Here is a 21,081-nt window from a genome sequence, read left to right on the forward strand (position 1 = left end):
ATCAACTTGTTCAGGCAAATTATTAACAAGAGTTACTTAGTAAGCCTTTCAAAATTTAAATGTTTGGAGGCAAAATGTAGAAAAATAGGCCAATCTGGAAAATTGATTACAATTATTTTTAATGTCACCTTGAAATTTGTTCAAATTTGTGAAAGTAATCAACTGACCTTTGAGAGTTTACTCAAATATACAAAAATGCAATTGAAATACATTACAAAATATGGAAAATGTTTTATTTATTGAACTGTTAATATAATATGGGATGGAAAATACCTTCAGGAGTTTTGAACTTTACAATGATCTTCATTTGGCCATGTGTCCCTTCCCTTTCTCCTCCTTCACCATTACTGTACTGAAGGATATACAAGAGAATAAAATTATTAACATCAGTTTTTGGAGGATTACCCAGACATGGAAAAGAAGGCACACATATTACTGTTTAAATCAAGCTTTTTTATTTTGAGGTTATTGTATATTCACATGCAGTTGTAAGAGATGATATAGAGAAATCCCATGTACTGTTTACCCAGTTTCTCCTAAAGTTGACATCCTTCAAAAACTATAGGACAATATCACAAGCAGAATATTGGCAGTCAAGAAACAGAGCATTTCCATAACCATCCAGATTTCTCATGTTGCCCTTTTATAGCCATATCTGCTTTCTTCTCACTCACTTTTCCTTAACTTCTAACAACCACTAACTTGTTATCCATTTCTATAATTTTGTCATTTCAAGAATATTATTTAAATGGAATTATACTGTGTGTAACCTTTTGTGATTTGTTTTTCACTCAGCATAATTCCCCAGAGATTCAGACACATTTTTTTTTTTGTTTTTTAATGTTTTTTTCCTGTTTATTGCTGAATAGTATTCCATGATTTGAATGCACCTTAAGATTGTTTAATCATTCTCATATTAAAGAACACCTGGGCTGTTTCCAGGTTTTGGTTATTATTAGTAAAGTAATAACTTTATTAAACATTAATGTACAGGTTTTTATGTGAACATAGGTTTTCATTTCTCTTGAATAAATTCATAGCAGAGAAATTTCTGGTGGTTAGCTGTTTACATATCACTTCTCACCTATCAGAATGACAAACATAATAAATATATATACCGGCAACACCAAATGCTGATGAGGATGTAGAGAAACTGGAACACTCAAACCTTGCTAATGAAAAGGTGAAAACATATAACCACTCTAGAAAACACTTTGGAAGTTCCTTCAAAATCACAAATCAATTTTAGGTCAACCTTTTGGAGCTCATGACAGGCTCCCAGGTATCTGGAACTGTGGAGTTAAAACAGTCTTTTGGAGTAGCAGTGTCTACAAATTTCCTTATTGTTTAGCTCCACACGTAAAAAAAAAAAAAATTTTTTGAGTACACCTTAATAAATACATACTTATATGCAAATCATTTATATACCCTATGGTTCTAGTACAAAATGTACATTGAAAAATATATACAAGACATACATTGTTAAAAATACATAAAAATGAATGTAAATCAAATGTCAAAATTCTGATTTAATTATTTGTGTATTTTTTTCAGCACACACCAGTTGCTCACCCGACAGAGTCCTTAGTGCTATTCCCAAATGTGGAGATAACCAACTTAGAGTCACATAGCATAGCAGCTCAAGTAGAAAATCTATGCACTAGAGTAACTGAAGCATTCCCCTCTTGGTCTCTAGTCCAATTGTCTTCTACAAGTATATTAGATTGTGAGCATTGAAATTCACAATGGTTGGAGGTTTATTCTTTCATGGAGTTTGGAGAAATCACAAACCTGTAAAAGTCTGAGTCTTCAGCAGCAACAGCAGCAGCAGTCAAAGAGTTATGTAATTTATGGAGTATATCCTGCCACTGTGTAGTAATCTAAGCAGGAATATATTTTAGGTCCAGTATACCCAAAGTAAATATTAAAGCTATATTATGGCTAATTCATTGCCCTAAATTATTTTCTGATATATTATTTTTAGAGAAAGTTAGTTACCTCTTTTGGAGTCTATGGAAGTCAATGACTATTCTATTTAGTACATATTGATCTTTTTCTTAAGATCCAGATTAAGAATTATAGCAGGTGAGCTGGAGTACTGTTTCACGCCAGAAAGAGATGTTGATACAATATCTTCAAATGGAGAAAGTACTTCTAGCAGAAGAGTAGAAGGTAAGGGAGTTTGGAGACAGTGAACAGACAGTCATGTAACCATGACAGTTGGTATTGGTCCCAGGTAGCTCTGTGGCATTCCAGAAGAAGATACTGTGTTAAATGAAGCATATGAAGATAGAAGAATGATTATAAAGTTTATTTATTGTGATAAGCAGGGGCTGTTGACTCAATTATTTTAAGTTAGGGAGGTCAAGTAACCAAAGATCAACCAAAAGGACGGTGAACTGCTGCCATTTATGTGCAGCCTGTTTCCCAGGATGGACTTTTATTAAAATAAGCCAGTCTGAGTGACTTCCAACTTAAAACAATTTTCATATCAAGGCCACAGCACTTATAAAAGTTTCAGAAGCAACTAATCCTTCACTTTCAGGAAGAGTTCAAAGTATCTTTGCTCAATAGACATGGTGATTTTGTATTTCTATAGAACCATAATGAGCAGAAAATGGCTTCAGTGTTTTTTTGTATTTCCAAGCATATTAGAGGAATGGGCAATCAGTTTCATAACTGAGTTAAGAGAGCCAAAGGAATGTGCCTACTATTTATTCGCAATATTGGAAAAAAAAACAAAAACAAAAAACCAAAAAATACCTCAATAATAGAGCTTCCTGCCCTAGTGAGAAAAACTCTAGTCAATATTACCCCTGAGGCCATCCCTGGTGTAGAAAGGAGAGAAACATTGTCTTAGTTTTCATCATGAATATGGGTTCCATATCAAAATCATTAAATACTTCACATCCTTCTAACACTGTTAGAGAAATACAAACATTTGCTAAAGTACTAATATTCTCCAAAGAGTGCTTACAGCTGAAATAAAGTTTGCACAAGAACACATAATTAAAAGACATGCATCTTAATGGGATAAATCAAGGGATTTATTACCAGTCTAGATATTGAACTTGTTAATATTAAATTTAGAAAGAAAAAATACTCTCTTCAAGGTAACTTATTTATGCAATGACTCAGTATTATGACTTTAGATTCCTTTAAATCAAAAGAATCAGGGAAAAAATAGTTAACTACATCACTTATGTGAGGTGATGACCATATTAATTGTCTTGATCTTGTTAATCATTCCACAATGTATATGTATATTAAATCATCAAGTTATACACTTTAAATATATACAATTTTTTTTATGTCAATCATTCCTCAATAAAGTTAGCAAAAAAAGAAAAATAATAAAAACACTTAAAGACAGCAGAAACAGGGGTCCCCCAAACATGGAGTCTTGCAGCCCAAGTCTTACCAGAATCAGGATGAGGGAGTGGTGGGTCTAGGTGGGGCTATTGGCTATGCCCCTGCTTACAGCCTATCTGCACATTCCCCCCCTCCTCCCCCCCACTCCCCAGCTTTCCTCTGCTCTTCACTCATGGAAGTCATCAGGCAATTTTTTTTTTTTACCTAAAAGGGACTGAACATCTTCTACCAAAACTCTGTGTGTGTGGTTTGAAGTCCGGAGGTAGTCGTGCTTTTACATGGTTTTACAATGTCCAGCTATGATTGGTACAAGATATGGGAAGGTCTGACCCTCAGGTTTCATCGAGTGATTGTCCTCAATTTCCTAGGTTTTGGCTTCAGTGACAAACCAAGACCACATCACTATTCCATATTTGAGCAGGCCAGCATCGTGGAGGCCCTGTTGTGGCATCTGGGTTTCCAGAACAGTAGGATCAACTTGTTGTCTCATGCCTGTGGGGATATCTTTGCTCAGGAGCTGCTCTATAGGTTCAACTAGAATAGATCTGGTCAGCTTACCATTAAGAGTCTCTGTCTGTCAAATGGAGGTATATTTCTTGACGCTCACCTTCTTCTCCTTCTCCAAAAGCTTCTCAAAGATGGAGACATGCTGTCACCCATCCTCACGCGACTGATGAACTTTGTATTCTCTCGAGGTCTCTCCTCAGATTTTGGGCTGTACAACTGACCCTCTGAGAATGAGCTGTGGGACATGTGGGCAGGGATACGCCACAGTGACGGGAACTTGTTTATCGACAGTCTCTTGCAGTATATCAATCAGAGGGGAAAGTTTAGAAGACGCTGGGTGAGAGCTCTTGCCATTATATCTATTCCCATTCATTTTATCTAAGGGCCATTGGATCTGGTGAATCCCTATCCAGAGTTTTTGGAGCTGTACAGGAAAATGCTGCCGCAGTCCACAGTGTCATTCTGGATGACCACATTAGCCACTATCCACAGCTAGACGATCCCATGGGCTTCTTGGATATATATATGGGCTTCATCAACTCCTTCTGAGCTGGAAAGAGTAGCTTCCCTGTATTACCTCCCTTATTCTCTTATCTGTTGTGTATTCCACTTAGGAAGAAATGCCCCCAAAAGGTCCTGGCCACCAAACACTATTCTCTCACAAAAGTCCACTTGACTCACACTGGTGAACAGCATATACTAAAAGGCTAGCAGAAGCTCTATGGGTGACCTAATAGTTCACCTCCCATTCCATCGACATCTGATCAGGTGTATGGACTTGCCTTTGTCTTTGTGTTATTAGGAAATTCTGTTGGTCATACTACTCACCGATACAGAAAGACAGACAGACATTCTTTTGCATAAAAGTATTTGAAACACTTCTATGGACTTTTCTGAAATATTATATTTAGAAATGCTCATTTCTGGCCCAACCCTGATTGAAATTATGTATAGGAAAGAATAAGGAGGTGCCACCTTAACCTTGCCTAGAATGGCTTTAAGTTCTCTAAGCAATACAACTTTAACTGAGAACGAGTCTCCCTTGTCATAACTTTGGATTTAGTTTCATTAGCTTCTTCTAATTGAAGACATTTTGTTAGATTTTGATTTAAATAAAGCAGTATTCTAAGTATATTTTAAGACTATGATTTACCTACATGTATTTTACATATATATTTTTCCTTTTATAAGGATACTAAACCAGCAGACACTTACTCTGGCAGAGTAGTTTAACATTATTAAACATGTTTTATTTCTGAATAAATTGAACTAAATCCAAAATATTTACAGACTTTCCTAAAACCACAGGACATTAAGGACAGTAGCATCTGTGTCAGAGATTTACCATTATTTGCTGTTAGAACTGGTCTTTCCAGCTAATAACAATTGGACTCTTCATACCTCAGTGTTTAGAAGCATGTCCCTCCTGAGCTAGAGTGGAGAGGAAGGGAACATTGTATAGTCCAAGTTAGCAGGCTGAATATAGGCTGATTGCTTAACTTCTCTTTGATTGCCCCAGAGAGTGTTCCTCATGTAACTCACCAACTCCTGTACTTCACAGACAGGAAAGTTCCAGAAACTTTAAGAACAAAGTCTGAAAGGTATATGATCAAATGGTGCTGAATACTTTTATTTTTTAAAAGCCACAGTTTCATTGTCTTAGTTAAAACAGGATAATTAAGTGATTATTTATATTTTTTTACTTAGTAACTTCAAGCATAATGACTGAAACTGGAATAAGTGTTTATTTTTTATTAATAAAAATGAATTTTGACCAAAAAAGATAGCAGCAACAGCAAAAATACAATAAAACATGTATTTGTGAACATGCTCAAAAATGAGACAAATCAAAGCTCAGGAGGGCACATGTAAAAGGACATTTATTGTTCTTGGAAAACACAAAGGAAATAATTAATGGAGATGCTTATTTTATAATAACTATAAACTGACAACATATATAAAATTATTATATATCTATGTATAACATAGATATAATATGTATGATGTTATATACAGATATGTGGATAGATAGAGATATAGATGTAGATCCCACTACGTGCCAAAGAGATGGCAGGTTTTCACAAGTAAAGGGGTAGAATTTCTGTTTTAGGGGATAAGGAAGAGCAATTGTGACAGAAAAGGAGGTGCCAGACAGTATTTAGGAGACATAGTAGTTAAATTTCTTAGTATAACTCTGACAACATTTATAGCTTTCATGAAAGTAACCAATGTATCTATTAAGAATGATCTGAATGCAACCAAGTGAGAGAACTCAAAGAGTAACAAGCCAATTTCTTTATACTCATTAGTTTAGCCGAAATGTTTAAGGTATCAAATACACGGTGACCCAGAACAATGCCTTTTATAAGTATTTAATTACAAATACCCAATAGTGATATTTTGCATATCTCTGTTGCTGCATCATGACATTGACTGTCAGTGACTTCTTTAGCACAGGAAATAGGGTTATTAGTGCCTTTAAAACTATTCAGACTAGAGAACCAATTCTAGGATTCTAGAAAGCCTAGAAAAAATCCAGAAAGCTCATCCGTAAGATTCTGTTCTTTTAGAACCAGTCCTGCTACTAAAATCTGTATCAGTCACAGTTCTCCAAAGAAATAGAACACACACACATTGTAGTCACTATGGTAACATTAGTAAGATATGTATATGTAAGAAGGTGGGAAATAAATCTGTCAAAACTTCAGGGACCTTCAACTTCAGTGAAATTTCTAGAAGTCCAGTGGTGTCCCTTCTAAGGTGAAGGATAAGTTGTGACATCTGTTCCCTAACAACCAATAAAAAGGCACAACTCTTATTGTGCCTCTGGATTTGGAGGCAACATATTCTTCTTTGGGTTTACTACTCCAGGCCATTTACCAAGGGACCCCAAAAGCTGATTGTTTTGTATGGGACCCATAACATACAGTCCTGAGGAGATGAACAAGGAGATCATCAATCACAGAGGCAGAGAAGATAAGTCTCAATAAAGGGAGGATGAACATCTATTAGTATGCAGATGAAGGTGAAGGGCAGATTTTTGAAGCAGTTAACCTGAATAGATTAGAAAGAATGGTCTAGATGAGGTAGGTAAAATTCAAGGAGTGAATTTCAGGATAAAAAAAAATTGGCATATATAAGAAAGTTGATCAAAAAATATAATAAGATTTTAGAAGTCTCCCCTGAAATCCTATATTACAAATTCTTGCACTTTCAAGGAAGTTTGTATTTCCTATGGCAGTTTCACCTAAGGAATGAATATAATTTTTTGGTACGTAGAAAGATTTTTTTTTTTTTTTAATAGCAAGATAGTACGCCATCTATATAAGATTATTTTGAATGTGCTACAAAACTTGCCTCTGAATTTCAGAGTGCATTAACTGATAATATACCAAAAGACATGAGCAATGGCTTAGTAGGACCAATTTGGAGTATATCAGTTTAACTGCCTCTCATGATATAACTTTGGTTGTTACACTTATAATACCTTCATGTACCTGGGCTGTGTGATTATAGCACCTGTTTCAGAGGATCCTAAAGAGGAAAAAAGATGTTGTGACCTATTCTAAATTATATACTCTAAATTGGAAAACGAACTTAAGAGGGAGAATTTCTCCTCCTCTACCCTAGCCTAGCCCAATCTTATTTAATTTGGGGAGATATAATTTCATGTTTTAATGATATAGAATGCAAAATATTTTTAAAATGTGTGTTCTCAGAAGAAACTGTTATATAAGCCATATTTAAATGTAAGTCCCATACATCTGAACATCCTTTTAAAGATTTTCAAGTCAGAAAATACTGACCCAAGGAGTTAGTGTCACATATTTTCTTTTTTTCCTAAACTCTAGAAGTTCCCTTTAAATTAACAAGTAAATGATTTGGGCAAAGAATTACATTAATTTGGTACTGAAAATTTATGAATAAAGAATTATCTCATATAGCTATGCATTTTTATTTAAAATGTGTTGGATGAACCTTATTGATGTAGATTTTTGATTTTGTTTTCCTCATGGAAAGATAATCAAAGTCACTTAATTCCATTTCCCATTATTAAATTATGACGATCAAGATTGTCCTAAGAAAACATTTGTGTAGCAAAAAGTTGTTGCTGATTGTATGTAAGATATAAAGAAACAGATGCAAATAAGTTAAAGAGATAAATCCATGTGATAAGAAATAGACAATATTTTCAGAGGCTACTGTATCTCACTCTCATGATCAAAGAGAGATTTACCTTATGTGCACCTGCGGCAGATTCATGAGAACGGCTAGGTAAGAAAGTAAAATTAATCAGACATAAACGATACTTCTTTGTTTAAAATTGTACTACAGTAACTTAACCCTTTAATGATTATTTGAATCTAATATCAAAATCTAACCCAGGAGCAGGAAATTTTTATAGATCATGCTTCAGTGTTGTAGAACTTATAAGACCCGATTTTTAATGGATATTTCCTTGAGAAGTGTAGCTAGTTATGAAATATACCTCTATAGAAAGTCCTATATGTAGTCAATTGCTCACCAACCTGTAATAAGAAATTTAAAAATGATATGAATTTTTAGTAAGATAATTAAATATATGCGTCCTATACTATGAATAAAATTAATAATATATACTTATGTGTTTAATATACCACCTCTGTTCTCTCACGTAAATGTATGTAGACATAGTAGCCCTTATAAAAATCTTTACACACTACATATATTATTTAAAAGTTACAAATTTTACCATGTTGACCCAACCAAAATAAAAAAAAGTTTCTACAATTCTCTGAAATTTGCAAATCAATTTCATAACACAAGATCTCTAAATATATAGGTTGTCATTTAAATTTACATTATTTGTAAAGCACTCATTTCCTAATATATCACTGTTCTAACTTACTGCATCAGAAGACTTGGTCTCTTGATACTACTCAAAATCCACCGATAGATATAAGTAAAAATGAATCTAAATGTCTAGTTTTCTCAGATGACCATCTCTCTAGGCAATATTTATAAAAGCACAATGTAGCATCACTGATCAATTTGTGTGACTGAAGGGACATTTTTGCATGGCTCCATACAAAGACTCATTTTTCACAGAGAAATACCTTCTGGAGTTATACATTGGCTTCCCTTAAATCTACATCACTAAGTATAAGAGCAACATTACTCCTAGTGTAGGGTCAGTTATAGTAAGGAGGTTGACATATACAAACATATAATTAAATGTACTAATTTGAACTACACTAATTTGGATTTATGATTATTTACAAAATGCTGGAGTTGAAGGTTACCTTTAAACAATACATTTCCTACATACGTATTTGCTACATTAAAAGGACAGGTACCATATTTAGGGGAATTAAATACCCTCAATACTCTCAGGCACTGTAATAGAACACATGACACACTTGATAGTAAATAATGGGTATGTGCTTACCTTCACAGAGAAGACTATTAAAATTCTGTGTATATACATATTGTTAATTTTTTTTAAAATTTATTTTATTTATTTATTTATTTTTGGCTGTGTTGGGTCTTCGTTTGTGTGCGAGGGCTTTCTGTAGTTGCGGCGAGTGGGGGCCACTCTTCATCGCAGTGCGCAGGCCTCTCACTATCACGGCCTCTCTTGTTGCGGAGCACAGGCTCCAGATGCGCAGGCTCAGTAGTTGTGGCTCACGGGCCCAGTTGCCCCATGGCATGTGGGATCTTCCTGGACCAGGGCTCGAACCCGTGTTGCCTGCATTGGCAGGCGGACTCTCAACCACTGCACCACAAGGGAAGCCCCCATATTGTTAAAATTTTGAATCATTATGTCTATGAACATGAAGTTGCTGAGTCCATTTGAAATTTTCTACAAATCACATAGTCAAACAACATCATAGTTAACTTTTTTCTAGGAGACACACGGAAAATATTAGCCAACTATTCTTCACGTTGGTGGTGGGGTACAGAAAATGACTTGAATAGCATTATGAAGGGGTTATTTTGGCAAAAAGAAAAAGTAAAAAAAAAAAAAGAAAACCTTAGTTCACAAGGTTGAAAACAAAGGAGATGAGTAGGCTTGTTACATTCTATTTACTGTAACTATGGAAACAACCCAGTTACATTTTGTCAAGGATGTGGGTCACCTTAAAGCCAGGAAGATATCACAAATAATATCCAAAGTTATTTGTTTCCACAAGTCTTGATGATTGGATGTAACTGTGTGTTCTGTGATAGCCACAGACAAATGTTAGAGTGGAAATATTTCATGATCTGTCCAGATTTATTTCCTATGTTCTTTCCTTCAGCTCTTTCCACTTTCAGTGATTCCAATGGTTAAAAACAATTCTAAATTTCCAAGTACCCAGTATATTTATAGTGTTCTGGCTGAGACCAGGTGCATAAAAAGCAGGCCAAAAATACTAAGTAAAACTTTATGGAATTGTTACATTAATAAGTCAAATGAAAGTAGAATATTGGCAATTCACATGTTTTAATATAACATAATCGTAGAAGAATTGTACACTTTGAACTGAAATGGTCACAAAGAGAATATCATGTCCAATTTTCAATTTCTAGTGGGGAAAATGATTTCCATCATGATGACATGACTTATCCAAGACCACAAAAGAAATGATGGGCATACAAAAATGTTAATTCTATTAAAGCAGAGGAATTAAGTAGACCATAACTTTTATGCTAAATAAATTAATCACTTTAAAGATAATTTAGGCAGTGTGTATTTGTTTAAGATGTGGTTTCTGACTATAATGTGTATATGGAAAGAAACTATATACTGAATATATTTACATGGCTGAAAATCTACTTAATGTATGAATTTTAACTACACTAATTTGGAAACTGTGATCATTAATAAAAGGCTAATATGGTGTATTTCCTCATATACCTTAAATCACATAATATAGATAGGTGTGACACTGAATTCCTTAATTTATTCAGTTGTGCTAGCTTTCATGTTGAAGAAAATACATTTATACAACTGATATTTATTTATTGATGTCTATTAGAAAATAACTCCATTAGGTACTATGGATATAAAATGTATAAATCCTGTTCCTAGTTCTTAAATGCCTAATAGCATGTGTTTTTTGTTTTTTGTTTGTTTGTTTTCAATGAAATATTCCATTTTTCCAAATGTTAGTTTATTTAGTGAGTTAATTAATATTTAAAGGTGTAAAATAAGCCAAATTTCAAAGAGATACATTGATAGAAATGTCTGAATTAATTCTGCTGATGAAACTAGACACCTTTTCATAGATCTTTTTAAATTTTTTTAAAAAAATTTATACAATTTTTATAGGTTACTTTTCATTTACAGTTATTACAAAATATTGGTTATTTTCCCTGTGTTGTACAATACATCCTTAAACCTATTTTACACCCAATAGTTTGTACCTCCTTCTCCCCAAGCCACCTGTATATTGTCCCTCCCTCCCCTCCCAACTGGTAACCACTAGTTTGTTCCCTATATCTGTGAGTCTGCTTCTTTTTTGTTATATTCACTCATTTGTTGTATTTTTTTCCTAAATTAGTGTAAATTACTGACTTCCTTCCTCAGAATTACCACAACGAAAGGCCGAAATCATGGAAATAAGAATAACTGAGCTAAAGTCTGGGAAATATATATATATTTTTTTCTTGGAAATGTTGTAATGGGGAGGTAGTTTTTCCAGACTACATATGTCCATCAGAGTATGATACAGGAAATCAACTTCTAATTCTGCCCTTATTTCTTTCCTACCTTGTTTTAGGGTATTCAGAGCTTGTCTTTCAAGTGATATATCAGCCCTCTGTTTTTAGAACAGCAGAGGGTTAAAATCAGGACAATTCAGAAGCCTGGTCAAAATGAGAAGCTGAAAAAATAATTTGTGGACTGACTAGTTTTGGAATGTACATTTCCCACTTCTAACCCTCTCTACACACAAAGCTGAGGAATCTAATCATAGACAGTGATTCTTACACTTGGATGTACATTGAAGTTACCTGGAAAGTTTTAAAAAAATGCATGCAAAACTAAAAATGAGACTAATTAAATCAGAATCTCTGGATGAGATACTATTATCAGTATTATTTAAACTTCCCCACAAAGTTTCCTGGTGGTCCAGTTGTTAGGACTCTGTACTTTCACTGCCAAGGGCCTGGGTTGAATCCCTCGTCAGGGAATTAAGATCCCACAAGCCACACAACCCAGTCAAAAAAATAAATAAATAAATAAAACTTCCTCATATAGTTCCAATGTTCATTGGAAATTTGAGAAACACTGAAAAGAAGTACTTCTTCTTAATGTTGTTTCTCCCTGGGAGACTGAGTGTAAATCTCCTTCCAAAGAAGTTATTCTGGGATATGAGGAATAATAAATAATGTTTCTTCATGCTTGTAGTTCTCTACCCCTGGAGTTATTTTAACCTAGCCCTTACTTTGTGGCTATAGTCTTGATGCAGACTACAGTATATCCTTTGGTCCTTACCTAATTCTCACTGCAAGAAATAGGAGCTTACAAATAAATCTGTAAGCTATCTAAGGAATACTTTTATTTCAAAAGAAATCAGCAAACTGGATCGATCACAGATTCAGTGAGAAGCAAATGTTTTGTAACTTTTGAAGAACAAATAATAATAAAACTTCATATACTAAATACAATAAAAAAGTTACATGTACTAATACTATCATCTACAAACTGCAAAAGAAAAATAATAAATATCAAACCAAAATGCATAGAGCAAAAACAGAGTTGAACTAACACAATAGATAGGGTAATTAAAGAATGTTTGCCCATGGAAAACAAATTGGAAAATTAGAATATCAGAGTGAAAAATGCTTGCAGAAGTATCAAGAAAAGATAAATCAATAAAAATTATATAATAGAAATGAAGAGAAATAAAATATAAGGTAGAAGTTTTAATATCTGGATTATAGGATTTATAAAGTGAGAGAAAATAAAAACATGGGACTCAGAAGTATTTGAATAGATTGTATAATTAAATGTCCCAGAATAAAAAAAAAAGTAATATACTTGTAATCTTTCAAAGTTAAAGACCCTTTAAAATGCTGAAGAGGAGATATAAGGAATATTTCAGAACTAGATACCCATAGTAAAATTTTAAATTATCAATGACAAAAAGAAATTATAAAATTTCAGAGAAGAAAATAATACTTCCATTAAAAATAAATCAAAATTATAAGATTTTTCAGTAACAATACTAACTAAATGAATGCAAATTGTATAAATATATGATAATAGAATTTTAATAGAATTGTCATTCAAATATGAGGTTATATTAAAAGTATTCTCAGGCATATAAGTCTCAGAATATCTAACATATATGAACAATATTGAAAAGCAATTTTGCATATTTTTATAAGAAGAGAAACATTCAAGAGATATTGGAAGAGATATTTGAAGTAAACTGATCAAATAATTTTAAAATATCTACTGTTATACTAAAAATAAGCTGAGATCATCAAAAAAATATATAATAACCTAAAAAAAATTCTAATAATATCAACCTGTATCAGTGGCAGGGAAAGAACAAAGGATGTAAGAGTATGTTAATTTCTTTTCTGGTGTGTAGAAAGAAATAGACAAAGATTTTTTAAAATGAAAAAGCAATTGGTATTACCTAGTAAAGTTAACAATGCACATACCGTGATCCAGCAATTCATTATCAGATGTATGCTCTAAAGAAGCTTTCATATATTCACCAGGAAGCCTGTAAAAGGATGGTCTTATAAATACTGTTCCCAATGACAAGACACAAAAAAAGCACAAATGGTAGATTATATAAGTTCATTTCATTTCATTCATACAGTTGAAAATGATAAAGCTGTGAATAAATGAAAAATAAACACTACCTTCAGCAGCATAGATAAGTCTCAATAACATAATATAGAAAGAATAGAAAACAAGTTGCAATAGAATAAGTTTAATATGATTTTATTTCAACAACATGCAAAGCTAAATAGTATATTGTTTAGAGACATAAATGTAAGTGGTAATACAATGGATAAAATTTAAACACAATTATGGGATAGGATTACTACTGAGGAATGAGGAAGTTATACTCCTTCAAAAAGAGGGGACTTCTAACAATAATAACAAAAGTTTATTCCTTGGGATAAGTGGTGTTTATTAATTTAAATGAGGATGTATTTTATCACACGTATTTTACATCAGTTTAATGAAATATGTAGAGAGATAGTCTTTGGAAATGCATTCAAAAGAAGAGGATGAGTGAGAAAATATAATAAAAATGTATAAAATGCCTATCTATTTCTTTTAGTAAGGTTGACTCAGTAGACAGTAATTGAAATTTTCTTCTCCATTTACAGGTGTAGACTATGGACATTCAGTGTCACATTCATTTTACTGAATAACTATAAGTTAAGAACACAAAGAAGGCATTTTTCTTTTACTACATTCTGACTCTGAGTTTTGGGGCTCAGATTGGAGGTATGTACTTGGGGCACAGTCACAGGTTTGCAAGTTTCCCAGTGAGAGCCATCTATGGCTATTGTCCAGGAAAGCTACCATCAACAGACCAGTGATCTAAAATGTAAACTAAACCTTAGGAAATTTTCTCCAGGCTACATTGCTGGATACTGTACATATATTTACTGTACTCCCTGCATATACTTATTATTGCTTATCCTACTTATTATAGCTTAGGTAAGATAATCATTGTTTTCATAGATTTTTGGAAGTGTGCTCTTTTATTTTTCCACATAATTTCCTAGGATGTGTAGAGGAAAATAACACAAAATCACATATAAAATAATCTTTTAAATTAATGTTAAAAGACAAATTAATCTTCCTAAACCAGAGTAAGTTAGTAAGAGATTAAGATCATCAAGGACCTTAATCTTTAATTCAATATTGAGTAAATTACCTAGAATGAATAAATTAAGATTTGAAAATTTTTATATCATCCAAAATGTTTTCTTAGGATATCACTACACTAATTCCTATAAAAATTAGAGATTAAAATTATTTTGAAATTAATTTTACATTAAAATAACATGAAATTTAACCACAAAACAATACTTTATTGAAAGGATTTTATTTTCAATAAATCCTTTATTGAAAGGATTTTATTTTTTATTTTATTTTCATGAATTAAATGTCATTTAGATATTGATTATGCTTATAATACAAAGTTGAGCTTTAACTGACTTCAAAAATGACTATTGACAGGGAGAGTCATGTGTGCATATGTAGCCTATGCTTAAATTTTAGAGATGCTGGAAAAAGTTATCAAGCATACATATTCTGTAATGGAACGAGCACAGCTAGAGGAATCACAACATTTGACCATAGTGTTACAAGTATACATACATTAAATATATGTGGATATAATAGCTTTGTGTGTGTGTGCATGTGTGTGTGTGTAGTGAGAATGATGGAGGACTGGGCAAGTTGCAAATAAGTGGTTGCCCATCATGTGCAGGTTACTAAATTTTCTAAAAATTACTAATAAATTATTAATTAATGAAAAAAAATTAACTGACACAAGAGAATACTGTAAGCATTTTTTTGCCCTGTGGTTTATATTCATCAAATAACAAAACTGTGAGGTGACATCAATGAGAATAATAGAATAAAGCAGTCCAAAAATACTGTCTTCCATAAAAGGAACAAGAACAATGGAAAAATAACAGAATCAATGTTTCCAGAAATTCTGGAAATTAATTAAAGTCTTGAAGCAATCTCAGGAGCATTTATCAAGAAAAACTTTAGTAAGAACAGCAAGGTTTAAGGCAGTTTACCTTGCCATATTCCCATCCCCTCAACCCCAGCTAAATAATAACTTGAAAATCAAAAGCAGTAGGTGAAAACCAACAGCCTTGCCACTGATGGAGCAGAATGGGTTAGAATTTCCTCAAAGCCCCATTTCCATATAATTGTTATTATTTCTCCCTTTTGCTAGTTTCCTGAATGACCTCACTTCTGTTAGTCTTTATTTGACTGATTAGATCTTGCCTAATATAACAACATTTTGCCACAAGGCGTATGGTGAATATAATTAGAGACAACTGATTTAGACCATGGTTGCTTATGATGGCAGCTAATTGGACCAAACAACTGGCCAGTCCAAAAGCTTAATAAAAAATACCATGTACTGAGATATTCATCAGGGGCTTTATTTATTTATTTTTTTTAAACATCTTTATTGAAGTATAATTGCCTTACAATGGTGTGTTAGCTTCTGCTTTATAACAAAGTGAATCAGTTATACATATACAATATGTTCCCATTTCTCTTCCCTCTTGCATCTCCCTCCCCCCCACCCTCCCCATCCCACCCCTCTAGGTGGTCACAAAGCACTGAGCTGATCTCCCTGTGCTGTGCGGCTGCTTCCCACTAGCTATCTATTTTACATTTGGTAGTGTATATATGTCCATGACACTCTCTCACCCTGTCACATCTCACCCTACCCCCTCCCCATATCCTCAAGTCCATTCTCTAGTAGGTCTGTGTCTTTATTCCCGTCTTGCCACTAGGTTCTTCATGGCCTTTTTTTTTTTTTTTTTTCTCCTTAGATTCCGTATATATGTGTTAGCATACTGTATTTGTTTTTCTCTTTCTGACTTACTTCACTCTGTATGACAGACTCTAACTCCATCCACCTCATTACAAATACCTCCATTTCATTTCTTTTTATGGCTGAGTAATATTCCATTGTATATATGTGCCACATCTTCTTTATCCATTCATCTGTCGATGGACATTTAGGTTGCTTCCATGTCCTGGCTATTGTAAATAGAGCTGCAATGAACATTTTGGTACATGACTCTTTTTGACCTATGGTTTTCTCAGGGTATATGCCCAGTAGTGGGATTGCTGGGTCGTATGGTAGTTCTATTTGTAGTTTTTTAAGGAACCTCCATACTGTTCTCCATAGTGGCTGTATTAATTTACATTCTCACCAACAGTGCAAGAGTGTTCCCTTTCCTCCACACCCTCTCCAGCATTTATTGTTTCTAGATTTTTTGATGATGGCTATTCTGACCGGTGTGAGATGATACCTCATTGTAGTTTTGATTTGCATTTCTCTAATGATTAATGATGTTGAGCATTCTTTCATGTGTCTGTAGGCCATCTGTATATCTTCTTTGGAGAAATGTCTATTTAGGTCTTCTGCCCATTTTTGGATTGGGTTGTTCGTTTTTTTGTTATTGAGCTGCATGAGCTGCTTGTAAATCTTGGAGATTAATCCTTTGTCAGTTGCCTCATTTGCAAATATTTTCTCCCATTCTGATGGTTGTCTTTTGGTCTTGTTTATGGTTTCCTTTGCTGTGCAAAAGCTTTTAAGTTTCATTAGGTCCCATTTGTTTATTTGTGTTCTTATTTCCATTTCTCTGGGAGCTGGGTCAAAAAGAATCTTGCTGTGATGTATGTCATAGAGTGTTCTGCCTATGTTTTCCTCTAAGAGTTTGATAGTGTCTGGCCTTACACTTAGGTCTTTAATCCATTTTGAGTTTATTTTTGTGCATGGTGTCAGGGAGTGTTCTAATTTCATACTTTTACATGTATCTGTCCAATTTTCCCAGCACCACTTATTGAAGAGGCTGTCTTTTCTCCACTGTATATTCTTGCCTCCTTTATCAAAGATAAGGTGACCATATGTGTGTGGGTTTATCTCTGGGCTTTCTATCCCGTTCCATTTATCTATATTTCTGTTTTTGTGCCAGTACCAAACTGTCTTGATTAATGTAGCTTTGTAATAGAGTCTGAAGTCAGGGAGCCTGATTCCCCCAGCTCCATTTTTCGTTCTCAAGATTGCTTTGGCTATTCGGAGTCTTTTGTGTTTCCATACAAATTGTGAATTTTTTTGTTCTAGTTCTGTGAAAAATGCCAGTGGTAGTTTGATACGGATTGCATTGAATCTGTAGAGTGCTTTGGGTAGTAAAGTCATTTTCACAATGTTGATTCTTCCAATCCAGGAACATGATATATCTCTCCATCTATTTGTATCATCTTTAATTTCTTTCATCAGTGTCTTATAATTTTCTGCATACAGGTCTTTTGTCTCCTTAGGTAAGTTTATTCCTAGATATTTTATTCTTTTTGTTGCAATGGTAAACGGGAGTGTTTTCTTAATTTCACTTTCAGATTTTTCATCATTAGTGTATAGAAATGCAAGAGATTTCTATGCATTAATTTTGTATCCTGCTACTTTACCAAATTCATTGATTAGCTCTAGGAGTTTTCTGGTAGCATCTTTAGGATTCTCTATGTATAGTATCAGGTCATCTGCAAATAGTGACAGCTTTACTTCTTCTTTTCTGATTTGGATTCCTTTTATTTCTTTGTCTTCTCTGATTGCTGTGGCTAACACTTCCAAAACTATGTTGAATAATAGTGGTGAGAGTGGGCAACCTTGTCTTGTTCCTGATCTTAGTGGAAATGGTTTCAGTTTTTCACCATTGAGGACAATGTTGGCTGTGGGTTTGTCATATATGGCCTTTATTATGTTGAGGAAAGTTCCCTCTATGCCTACTTTCTGCAGGGCTTTTATCATAAATGGGTGTTGAATTTTGTCGAAAGCTTTCTCTGCATCTATTGAGATGATCATATGGTTTTTCATCCTGGGCTTTAAAATCTCTAAAATATTCCTGGGAATCTAGAAGGTCATGCAGATTAATAGATCTCTGGTCTTTTTTTTTTTTTTTTTTTTTTACTACCTTTACTAGGCACAAAGAGTTAGGATGAAATCATGGAATGGATTTTCCCTCAGAGCTTCCAAATGGGAGCAACCTTCCTGACAACTTGATTTAAGACTTCTGGACTCCAAAACTGTAAGATAAAAAATTACTCTTGGGGAAGGAACCAAGATGGCAGAGTAGAAGGACGTGCTCTCACTCCCTCTTGCGAGAACACCAGAATCACAACTGGTTGCTGGACAATCATCGACAGGAAGACACTGGAACTCACCAAAAAAGATACCCCACACCCAAAGACAAAGGAGAAGCCACAATGAAATGGTAGGGGGGCGCAATCACAGCAAAATCAAATCCCATAACTGCTGGGTGGGTGACTCACAGACTGGAGAACACTTATACCACAGAAGTCCACCCACTGGAGTGAAGGTTCTGAGTCCCACATCAGTCTTCCCAACCTGGGGGTCTGGCAAAGGGAGGAGGAATTTCTAGAGAATCAGGCTTTGAAGCCTAGTGGGAATTGATTGCAGGACTTTGACAGGACTGGGGGAAAAAGAGACCTCACTCTAGGAGGGCACACACAAAATAGTTTGTGCATCGGGACCCAGGGGAAGGAGCAGTGACCCTGGGGTAGACTGAACCAGACCTACCTGCTAGTGTTGGAAGGTCTTCTGCAGAGGCGGGGGGTGGCTCTGCTTCACTGTGGGGACAAGGACACTGGTAGCAGAAGTTCTGGGAAGTACTCCTTGGCTTGAGCCCTCCCAGAGTCTGTCATTAGCCCCACCAAAGAACCCAGGTAGGCTCCAGTGTTGGGTTGCCTCAGGCAAAACAACCAACAGGGAGGGAACCCAGCCCCACCCATCAACAGACAAGTGGATTAAAGTTTTACTGAGCTCTGACTGGCAGAGCAACAGTCAGCTCTACCCTCCACTGGAACCTCCCATCAAGCCTCTTACATAGACTCAACCACCAGAGGGCAGACAGCAGAAGCAAGAAAAACTACAGTCCTGCAGCCTGTGGAACAAAAACCACATTCACCGAAAGATAGACAAGATGAAAATGCAGAGGGCTATATACCAGATGAAGGAACAAGAAAAAAACCCAGAAAAACAACTAAATGAAGTGGAGATAGGAAACCTTCCAGAAAAAGAATTCAGAATAATGATAGTGAAGATGATCCAGGACATCAGAATAAGAATGGAGGCAAAGATCAAGAAGATGCAAGAAATGATTAACAAAGACCTAGAAGAATTAAAGAACAAACAGAGATGACCAATACAATAACTGAAATGAAAACTACACTAGAAGGAATAAATAGCAGAATAACTGAGGCAGAAGAACGGATAAGTGACCTGGAAGACAGAATGGTGGAATTCGCTGCTGTGGAACAGACTAAAGAAAAGAGAATGAAAAGAAATGAAGACAGCTTAAGAGACCTCTGGGACAACTTTAAATGCAACAACATTTGCATCATAGGGGTCCCAGAAGGAGAAGAGAGAGACAAAGGACTAGAGAAAATATTTGAAGAGATTATAGTTGAAAACTTCCCTAACATGGGAAACGAAATACCCACCCAAGTCCAGGAAGTGCAGCAAGTCCCGTACAGGATAAACCCAAGGAGAAACACGTCGAGACACATAGTAATCAAATTGGCAAAAATTAAAGACAAAGAAAAATTATTGAAAGCAGCAAGGGAAAAACGACAAATAACATACAAGGGAACTCCCATAAGGTTAACAGCTGATTTCTCAGCAGAAACTCTACAAGCCAGAAGGGAGTGGCATGATATACTTAAAGTGATGAAAGGGAAGAACCTACAACCAAGATTACACTACCTGGCAAGGATCTCATTTAGATTTGATGGAGAAATCAAAAGCTTTACAGACAAGCAAAAGCTAAGAGAATTCAGCACCACCAAACCAGCTCTACAACAAATGCTAAAGGAAATTCTCTAAGTGGGAAATACAAGAGAGGAAAAGGACCTACAAAAACCAACCCAAAACAATTAAGAAAATGGTCATAGGAATATACATATTGATAATTACCTTAAACGTGAATGGAATAAATGCTCCAACCAAAAGACACAGGCTTGCTGAATTGATACAAAAACAAGACCCATATATATGCTGTCTACAAGAGACCCAATTTAGACCTAGGGACACATACAGACTGAAAGTGAGGGGATGCAAAAAGATATTCCATGCAAATGGAAATCAAAAGAAAGCTGGAGTAGCTATACTCATATCCGATAAAATAGACTTTAAAATAAAGAATGTTACAAGAGACAAGGAAGGACACTACATAACGATCAAGGGACCAATCCAAGAAGAAGATATAATGATTATAAATATACATGCACCCAACATAGGAGCACCTCAATACATAAGGCAACTGCTAACAGCTATAAAAGAAGAAATCGACAGTAACACAATAATAGTGGGGGACTTTAACACCTCACTTACACCAATGAACAGATCATCCAAAATAAAAATAAATAAAGAAACAGAAGCTTTAAATGGCACAATAGGCCAGATAGATTTAATTGATATT

The 21,081-nt window shown here is 34.6% G+C and overlaps 1 pseudogene; it reads left to right on the forward strand.

Annotated features, from left to right (window-relative positions):
* Positions 1–3,431: 3,431 nt before the first annotated feature.
* On the forward strand, positions 3,432–4,493 carry LOC137752030 (mesoderm-specific transcript homolog protein-like; annotated as a pseudogene).
* The last annotated feature ends 16,588 nt before the right edge of the window (positions 4,494–21,081 follow it).

Source organism: Eschrichtius robustus, chromosome 18 (assembly GCF_028021215.1).
Source record: "Eschrichtius robustus isolate mEscRob2 chromosome 18, mEscRob2.pri, whole genome shotgun sequence".
Lineage (NCBI taxonomy): Eukaryota > Metazoa > Chordata > Mammalia > Artiodactyla > Eschrichtiidae > Eschrichtius > Eschrichtius robustus.